The 9,830-nt window shown below is 40.8% G+C and overlaps 1 protein-coding gene across 1 annotated transcript in view; it reads right to left on the minus strand.

Annotated features, from left to right (window-relative positions):
• LOC118427725 (neuroligin-4, X-linked-like) overlaps nt 1-4,794 on the minus strand; it is a 38,752-nt gene extending 33,958 nt beyond the window's left edge. The window contains exon 1 of the mRNA XM_035837640.1: nt 4,681-4,794. The gene's annotated coding sequence lies outside the window, so the exon portion shown is untranslated. The remainder of the gene's footprint in view (nt 1-4,680) is intronic.
• Nucleotides 4,795-9,830: the final 5,036 nt, after the last annotated feature.

A 9,830-nucleotide genomic window follows, 5' to 3' on the forward strand; every position in this document is an offset into this window, starting at 1 on the left:
TTTACTCTTAGAAGTCATAAAAATTCGACATCACCGGTTTATAAAGTTATACGAGTCTGCACACGATGCAAATTTATTCTAATCAGCAACACTTCATCTTACATAATAGGTAGTTTTCCCACTTCTCAATAGAACCGTATTCTTTAATCATTGAAACTTAAATTTGCAGGTTCTCTTCAATTAATGCAGATAAAACTACTATGTCAATAACATATTTTTTTTTGCGAGATGTAAACGAAAAGTGGACAAAAACAAAATCATACCTCCTTCTCCTGGTTATCCTGTTTCCAGAGACAAGATGCTAGAATACACGACGTGTTTTTGCCATGTAGATTCAACAGGTGTGAAAAATGTAAGTAACACTGCAACAATGTATTCCATTTTAGAGCTGACTAATGTGTCATGAAACATATTAGATAAGTGTGAGCGATGTCCCGTCCTTGACACGCCTTTAAAGGCATCATATATGCAATACGACAGGTTTAATAAATGACCCATGGATCCCTTCAAACGCATCCATGTTCCACACGGCCGTGTACGTTTATTATTCCGCATTTTCCCTATCTCCAGATGGCAGGTGTGTGGTAGACAAGCGTTAAATGGAACCGAAATGGAGAAGTAATGACGGAGACATCTTTTAAAAATAAAATCGTCGTTTTACGGTGGTCGTTTTAGAAGACTTACCAACTGTTTCAGACAATAAAGAACCTATGTCTAAGTCTAACCACGGGTCAGCGTCTCTTATTAGGGAAGTTTATGCGAGTCGTCTCGAAAATGGACTTGGTGTAATTCTGTAAGTGCGCTTCCTTGAGGCGCGTACCTGGATCGATCGAAGTAAAATCGCCTCTGGGAATGTCTCCCAAGGGATTTGTCCTAATCCCGAGAAATAAGGCGAATATTGCGAGGTATATTAGATCAGGAGGAAAAGTTCATGCCCAAAGTGTCATGATTAAGGTGATTGCGTTGTGAAGATCAATACTTCGCCTTTGGAACTTAATCTTTAAACGGCGAGATGAATAGCCAGGCTTAAGAGCAAAACGTGAAGCCTCTTCAGGTGTGAAAATCAAAGTGGCAATCTAAGCATGAGCGGACATTTCGGTTACTCGCTTGAAATGCAAGGGCAGTAAAGAGATACTACAACTTCCGACAGTCGCAAAATGGCGTCTGTCTTTTCACATTTACAACCATTTCTATGGTCACAATGGGGAGGCCATGGTCACAATGGGGAGGCCATGGTCACAATGGGGAGGCTATGGTCACAATGGGGAGGCCATGGTCACAATGGGGAGGCTATGGTCACAATGGGGAGTTTTTCCCGGACGACGTAAATGTACCAGAAAGCACAAAATAATGGTTCCTTGTACTTAACTCCTATGACACCATCCATAATAAATAATAAAGGTACAAACACGAATTCTAACAACCCAAAATATTGAACTTGGACACAATTTTGTATCTAATTTTTCCTGCAAAAGACGATTTTACTTTGCCAACTAATAAGGTGTTTTATGTACAGTGTACGCATCTTTCTGCAATTTATTCATGTATTGATTGAATAGAAAATGGAGCACTTAAAAGGACGCATCTAATCTTCACTCTCGTGGTTTACAACGACAGCACTCAAACAATTAAGCCCAAGACTTTACCACCGCGTCGACAAATAGTAGACAAACGATTTAATAAAACAAGGCGTTCTATATTAAACATGTTTACTACCCAAGCATGTCCATAAATATCATTTAACATGAATACGTTAGTATTATATGATTGGTTGAGATAATATCTGCAATAACTGCACGCATGGCTCTGATTGGCTGACGATAAGATGTGGATTGTACTTGCTTTCAGCACCGAATGTATTCCGCACAGTTTACTGATACCCTGATGGGAGGCCTACGTCACAACAAGTGCAGTGTTATCACTAAATCTACCATGCTAGTGCCTCCTTCTAAACCCTCCCCTGGGCGCCAATCTAGAGATCTCCTTAACGTGGAAGCGATTCTCCAGTTTGACGGAAATGTGATAGGATGAAGCACTTAGCCTTGAGCTATAGCAGGGCATCGTAATGGCATACTTAGGTCTAAAACCTTCATTATAAACAAAGAAAACGGTATCTACCTACGCAGGAGATAACGCCTCGCCCAGGATAAGAGAACGTCTCACTTAAGCAGCGCCGAGTGGGCGTTCGTGCTTCGGATGGCAAAGCTACCCGGCCGCCCACTATTCGGAAGGTTTCCTTGATTGTTGGAGAACAATATCGACATGTGAAAGAGCAAGCTTGCACTCGCTTGGCTGGGCATGCAAAGCTGTACATGGGCTGATTTGTTGTAGGATAAATCATCTTTTGAATTCCAGCCAAATGTCCACCTCAGATGAAAACACAGCCGAACACAAATTTAAGAGTGAATCGCTCCTGTGATGACAGGCTCTTCTTTCATGGCTTGATCAAAGAAAATAGCTTCTTTATAAAGATCTTCGGTACTTGCTGTAATTCGTCACCATTCAACGTTATCCGAGACCACGTAATTGTACAGTCAACATGAAACGTTTCAAGATCAATGCGATGCAAGCGTGTGTTGATCACATTGTGTATCGTCCATACATTATCTGCTAAAAGATGTATACATTAAACTGTGCTTTCATTTCGGTAGGTCAGGATGATATTGTCATAAATCCACGTTGTTTGGGGTACATACTTTGGGTTTTGCAAGGTATACTAACATTTCCCGTCTGTTATGGAATCATTTCTGCTCAACCTTTAATTTTTTTACAGACAGGGATGATGTGGCACTGCAGTTAAGTTAGTAACTTATTTCAACAGTGCCACATACAAAGTACAGACAGAAGGTAAAGGTAGTCTTTTACCTCCCCGACCGAAGTCAGGTACCCATTTTTTCTCCTGGCCGGGTGAAGTGAGAAAGACCGTGGAAAATGCCTTGTTTCGAGTCCAACACTACTAGTTACGCCACGTGGCACGACGCCACAAACCTTTGGCATTTGGTAGACACTGTCTTTTAGTATCTTCTTCTAGAGCGACAGATAGCCTCAAATGACCGTAGGTTCGTCCAAAAGACGAGTGAGTCTATATCAAAGACACTTTAATCAGGACCAAACACTGAAGCCCAAGCGAGTGATTCACTCCTCCAATAATCCTCGGCAGCTTACAAAGACCCAAATGTGCCGAGAAAATGAATCATCCAAGGTTGCAATGTGAGTGCCTCGTCCATTCGGAACTAGACTTTTGACCTTTGGGCTTTATGATGGAAGGACGAAACGAAGGAATACAAGGGATTAATGCGGTTTGCATTTGGGAGTTATCTCGAGTTATGTTGTCCAAAGACAAACGCACTTACGTACATAATTCGCTGAAGTACCGTAGGAAAACGCAAGGTAAACCATTTTCGAACTTGACCTTTTTTCACAACCACTACACAATTATCACCAAGATCAATCTACAACTTCTCAAGTTATATTGTTTACAAACACTAAAAAAGTGCAAAGCCCTCTGTAGTGCCGTAGAAAAACGCCAGGTAAATCATTTTTAATATATTGTATATGCTCAGGCATGTCATCTCATCATCTATCTCCTACTCTGACCATTTGATCGTTATTGCACTACAGAATATCTGACAACCCGTATTCTCCGCCCTTCTTAATATTCTGTTCTTCTTGCAATTGAGGAATCATAAAGAACGAAATACGTACTACACTATCGTAAGAAACTGTTATGCTTCCACAGCCTTTCGCATAGAAAGCCTCTGAATCCCACAAGAAGACTCAATAGCGTTTGCTGCGTATCCCACCCCCTATTGCCGGATTTTGTTCCCATTCTAGCAGGTGTAATTGAGCACTTAAAGTGTTCTGCAAGTGAGAGATCATTTGTTATAGTTCTTCATATCCCTGCAAGTACTTTGGACGGGCTCAACGCAGGCGCCATCATAAAGCTTTATCAGGAGTCAGGGATGCTTTGCGACTTTGTAATATGTTAAAGAAGATGGAGAAGAGGGATAGGCTTATCGGTGGAGAGTACTGCTGTAGGGTATATAGTCTCGCTTGAGGAGTCCTTCTTGATTTGCATGTTGCCACGTTCAACAACACGCACACACACTCACAAACACACACACACATAGACACACACACACACACTCACAGATTTGCATGTTGCCACGTTCAACAACACGCACACACACTCACAAACACACACACACACACACACACACAGACATACACAGACATACATACACGCACAAACACACAATGAATACATCACTACAAGAGGTAATCCAGACTATCTACAAGATACATGTAACATTATTTGACGGGGTGTACTTGAGGGAGTGTTCTGGTAGACAGAAGCTGAACATTTGCTGATAAACAGATGATAAACAGAACTTATTTGTAGCGAAGGGATGTTTATGTAGCTTAACTGGTAGCAGCCTCACAGTTGATTCCACTATGTTGATAACTGGGAGACCCCGGTTCAATCCTAGATCCTGGAAAGGGCATCTCGGTTGGGGATTACGCTGCGCAAAACGGGGGTCCCGTGTTCGAAGTAGCAACCCCTCCCTGTAAACCTGTGTAATTATATACCCTGCTACCAAACAGCAAGAGAACTTGCTGCCCTATGTGCCGCTATGCACATGTGTCACCGTGCGAACGTATAACGAGGTAGTAACATACCTTGTATTGAGATGAAAGTGGACGTCCAACTTGACTAACCGTATACATAAAAAATCTCAAGTCGCAAGTCTTGGGTCTTTAAGGTATTGTCTTTATGACACGTAGAAAAAGCTCTTACAGTTCCCCCACATTCCACAGGCAAGCCACTACACAAGCTGTGACGTCATACATACGGAGCAGCGCGGAAGGTGGGTAGGCAGCGTCCAAGTTTAACTGGGTGTATACACATACATTTCTCAAGTCGCAAGTCTAAGGTCCATAAGGTTATATACACGCAGAAAAAAACTGTTGCTGTTCCCCCGCATTCCACAGGCAACTGCAAAACTACCACACAGACTGTGACGTCATACATATAGATCCGGGTAGGCAGCGTGCCAATGTGTCGTGTGATGGACTCAGACGGGCCAAGGACCGCCGGAGGGATTAGCTTTTAGTGTTCCACAGTAAGCCCACCCCATCATTCCCCCTCATGCTACATTGGTTCATGGAAAGGGTGGAAGCAGTCAAGCTGAAATACAATATCGAACTAGACCTCACTACGTAACACTGCCATTTCTTAAGGGTGGTGATCTCTCTACGATCTCTCAGCGACCAAACATTTCACAGATCACTGAGGTAATTTTCATGGCTTAGAAACATTTTTTTAAAATGTTTTGCGTGTTTTGTTGCCTTTTCAGTAACAATTTGCATAATATTTCACTGATGGAGTTAAGGATTACACAAATTCAACATAGGTTGCAGTGAGGCCGCAGAGCGATCGCTGTCTGGCGGAGTAGAGTGCCTAGTGTGTTTGAATGTAGGAACCTTCGCCGTTATAATGCAAGGGTTTAAAACGGATGTTGTTGCCTTTAGATAGTGAAATATATGTGACTGAAATGTGATAACAAAGGCAGTTGTTGCTAGGAACTTGTCACAGTCATTTTACATTTGGTTTCTTTGATGAAACTATCAAAGACTGGTATTAGACATGCATATTTCATTCAACAGGGTTGAAAAATGTAGACCCCCTGCAAAAGTCTCTATTATTTGACTTTTATTATATTATTTCTTATTAGGAATACATGGAGCACAATTCTTTTTTTTTTTAACTTGACACGCACCTCTCTACAGTAATGTTGTATTGATTTTATCGGTACTTGCTTGTCTCGTTTCTAGTTCCTGGCCGATAGAACTACATATCGTGAAAGCGCTCGAAATTAAAACACTTCATCATAGCACGCCACAAACAGTCCCCTTCTTACGCCCACAAAACCTGTCCAGCTTAACCGACAACGTAACCACGGGGCTAAGGGATTCTAGAGACGTGAAACCTAATTCCTTACACCCACACCTATCTGGCAAATGTTTGTAAAAATATTAGATAAAGTTATCAATCAAAGACAATTTGATGACAGACAAGAAGGATAGTTCTTCTTCAATTTGATCATTAGGGTATGCGTACGACCGATGGCCAAATGCCAGAGGGCTTGGTTACATATTGAGATTTGAACAGGGTCGGCCTCCAGTGCACTCATAAAGAATCTATTTGGACATAAGCCTCTAGATTAAAGCAGTATCTCATTGTGTCTATATGGACAGCGCCACGCGTTGGTCGTATACCCTGAAGTGACCTCTTATACACACTGTCCTTTCTATGACCATGCAGTAAAATCCAGAATTGATGAGTGGCATGCGAACACTACATCCTTCACCTGTCATCATATAACTGAAAAATTGAATCACACTGGGCATCAGGAAAAAAAACAATATACCTTTGGACAGTGTAACGACGTCTACATTATGGAAGTTTACAGCCCGTGAAATAACCACACATCTGTAGTTTTACTACTCTCCAAAATACGGCCAGTCCTGGACAAGGTAATTTCATTGAAGTGGCTGACCGTCTGCCAGCAAAGGCGATCGTTTCTTTTCTTTCTGAGACCTGATTTTTAAGACACTGGCTCTATCTAGGATAGGCTTCGATAAAGTAATATTCAGCTCCTTTTGATCTGATGTCAGCTGCTAATACAATCAATTACTTTCATTTTCTATACCTTTGAGTTGGTTGATGGGCAACTGGTTAATCATGTTGTAAACCTCAGGACGCCAGAATCAACTGAAAGGCCACAGTTGCTATTGCTTATGGGAAATCCACTTGTTTCCTCTGAATACTACACATGAAATTGTATGCATAAATTCGGGGCATGTTCGAAGTACTAAGACTGAAATTAGAACTTTGAAGTCAGATTCAGATCTAGTTTTCCTCCCTTATTGTTTTAGCTAAACCCCAAATGAAAACGGACCTTGCTGATACAAGCTAATGCAAGCTACAAGAGGTAAAAAGAAATCGAATCAGGCCCAAAAGATTTGTCCTGGCATCTTGACAATGGTCCCTATCTTACTTCTTGCAGGGATCTGGGTGAAAAACAAATTGAAAGTTAGTAAAAAAAAAACGTTTCCCTGTTAAAACAAATAACAGCCTGTCCGGCAACCATCTCAAGCTCCCAGTCTAGGATGTGCATCCCACACAAATGTCGCTTATCCTGTTAGCTAAAGTTTGTAGATAATTCTGAAAATGTACAGATTATTATTTTTGCTTAACTAATTACTTCCGTTCTTTCCTCAGTGATGGAAAACGACATAGAATGTCCGTTTGACAACCCGCAAATTCTAGAACTACCATTCCAATGGCACAAAGAACTCTATTGTAGCATATAAGTATTGAATAGACTTGGAGTCGGAAAATTCCGATTAGTATACTTCCCACATCCTTGCTATTTCAGTTACGTTATCTAAATTGACCTTAGAGAGGTGATGCCTGCAATGTTTTAACAAATTTCACAGCGTCAGGCAATTGGCTAACGTTGATCATTGTACTGTTGTACAAGCTGAGTGTATGTGTGGGTGGAAAACCTGTCCAACGTTCAAAACGTAGAAGGTAAGGCGTACAAAGTAATCTTGACATCTGAAGTTCTGCAAGATGCCTTCATACATATATAGGCCATATATCAAGTAAAGAGTCCGTACAAGAGGCTATATTTCATACAGATGATTTATCTACGATTGCGGGTATCACCACAAGTTACTATTCATGTATGTTGGTTCTATCATATGATACCTACCTTATGAATAGTCTTTCATATTGACATATAAGTCATACAAACCATCGTGTTTTCGCCGGACCTTTTTCAAAGTCGGCCAGGAGCAAGTCATCAGTTATAGTATTATCGGTGTCGAGTAGAAATTAGAAATATTTGCGCCCCATACGACATCCGGACAAAGTGTAAGCCGCAGTGCAGGGTTGGGGTTTTAGTTCAGTATGCCGCCAGCTTAGCTGTAAGTCCAACCTGAAGCCTTAATATATTTCCTTGCTTTTGAAAGATTACCTTATAAATGTGCTAATTCATCATGTATTTGGTACCTTAAGGTGGGGAAAGAAAATATGTCTGTCTAAGGACATTGCTATCTTTTAAAAAGGCCACTGATATCTTGGTTCATGAAAAGTACATTGTGTGATGCGGAATATATCCAAGGTTTTAGGAAAAGGAACCATCCAAATCTGTTCTTACTGGTTTTGTCCGATTTGTATTAAGCTAACTAAAACATGTGAACACAAAGAAATGGATATCTGTGAAAGCCTTTTTGTGGACTAATATATCATGGTGCAGGTGTTGATACTTCTAGAATAGAACGTATTTCAAGGTTAAAGACCTATTGGGAAAAATACTTTAATAGCCCTGCCCCCTGTTTCCGAAAATCGTTGTGATTTGAACACATCAAAACCCTTCAGACATAACGGAACATGAGTCGCTGATCATAGATGTTGTAATAAGTTTACTGCGGCGTATGTTAACGACTTTAACAACAGTTGACTTATACAATTAAAAACTCGGTCGGTGTCCCATTGCACCATGGGATCAGTAGAGTAAATCAAAATGGCCGCCGTGATCCTTGTATTTGTACATGGACATCACGGAAGCTTACAGGGCCCTCGCCTGATACTAAATTACCCAGGTGATCATAAATCAAACCTTGACAACGACACTGATCTTCGATATCCATTCCTAACGATGTTGTGGGGCTGTATCTCACGCTTCAAGTTGATCTCGTTTGCGCTAATACCCCGACTGATACCTGTTAACCAATACACGTTATGTGCACAAGCGTGCATGTCATCGGAAGCTTACGTATGGATAAATGGCACACGCAAGCTTAGATAGATAACAAAAGAAAACACAACACTAATGTTGAGATACATAGCCTTTCAGTTGTGATAAAGCCAATATCGGCAACCTGTTTAGAATGATTCTTGGGTAGGTTTCTTAGAAATCAACAGAAACTGATAAACATCTTGTATTTTTTTGCTGACGAGTAGATGAGATAAGGAAGAACAAAGGGAAGATCACAGCTAATTAATGACCTGTCAAGTACCCGTGGGAAGAATTTGTATTGTTTACGTCAGCACCCAGCTGGGAGATAAAAAGAAGGAACACCAGAGAGATCAGCGTTCAGTTTAGAGAGTTGGGACAGAGAGAGAGAGAGAGAGAGAGAGAGGATGTGGCAGCGAAGAATAAATATCGTTTCTCGGCCACGGCAGATCTTGTGCTCCCGTGGTCATTCCATCGCCACAGTCCCATCTCCTTCTATACACAATGGCAAACTATACAACGTTATTTCCATTGGTTGTCCTAATAAAAAATTCGGTCACCTAGATCCTATGAAGTTCCGAAGGAGGTAATCAATAGTGCAAAGTAATAAACACAAGGAAATAAACTGTTTATGTTGCAATAAAATAAATGTTGCTATAAACTGAAGAAATAAATGAACATTAACTCGATACAAGGTCGTTAACCTACTTTTGAATTTCATACATTTTATTAGTTTTTCCTGTGAAAGAAAAACTAATGAAATAAAGAAGTCCTGTGGCAACTATTAATGTCGCTGTGTGTGAATTGCAAGAATCAATTGAATCTAGGGCAATTGGCTGAATTTATTTCTGCGTTCCATACCATTTTGAATGTTCCGAGAGCAATTTTCCAAGGGTCATTGATTTCCGTTATATATTACCTCCCGTTCGTATCCTAGGAACGCAGTGTATTCTCTGTTTTAATTGCTTATTTCTTGCCAAGAATAGCCTGTCTTAGGTACTTCGATGTAGGTTAGACATCCAG

This window comes from Branchiostoma floridae, chromosome 12, assembly GCF_000003815.2.
Source record: "Branchiostoma floridae strain S238N-H82 chromosome 12, Bfl_VNyyK, whole genome shotgun sequence".
NCBI lineage: Eukaryota > Metazoa > Chordata > Leptocardii > Amphioxiformes > Branchiostomatidae > Branchiostoma > Branchiostoma floridae.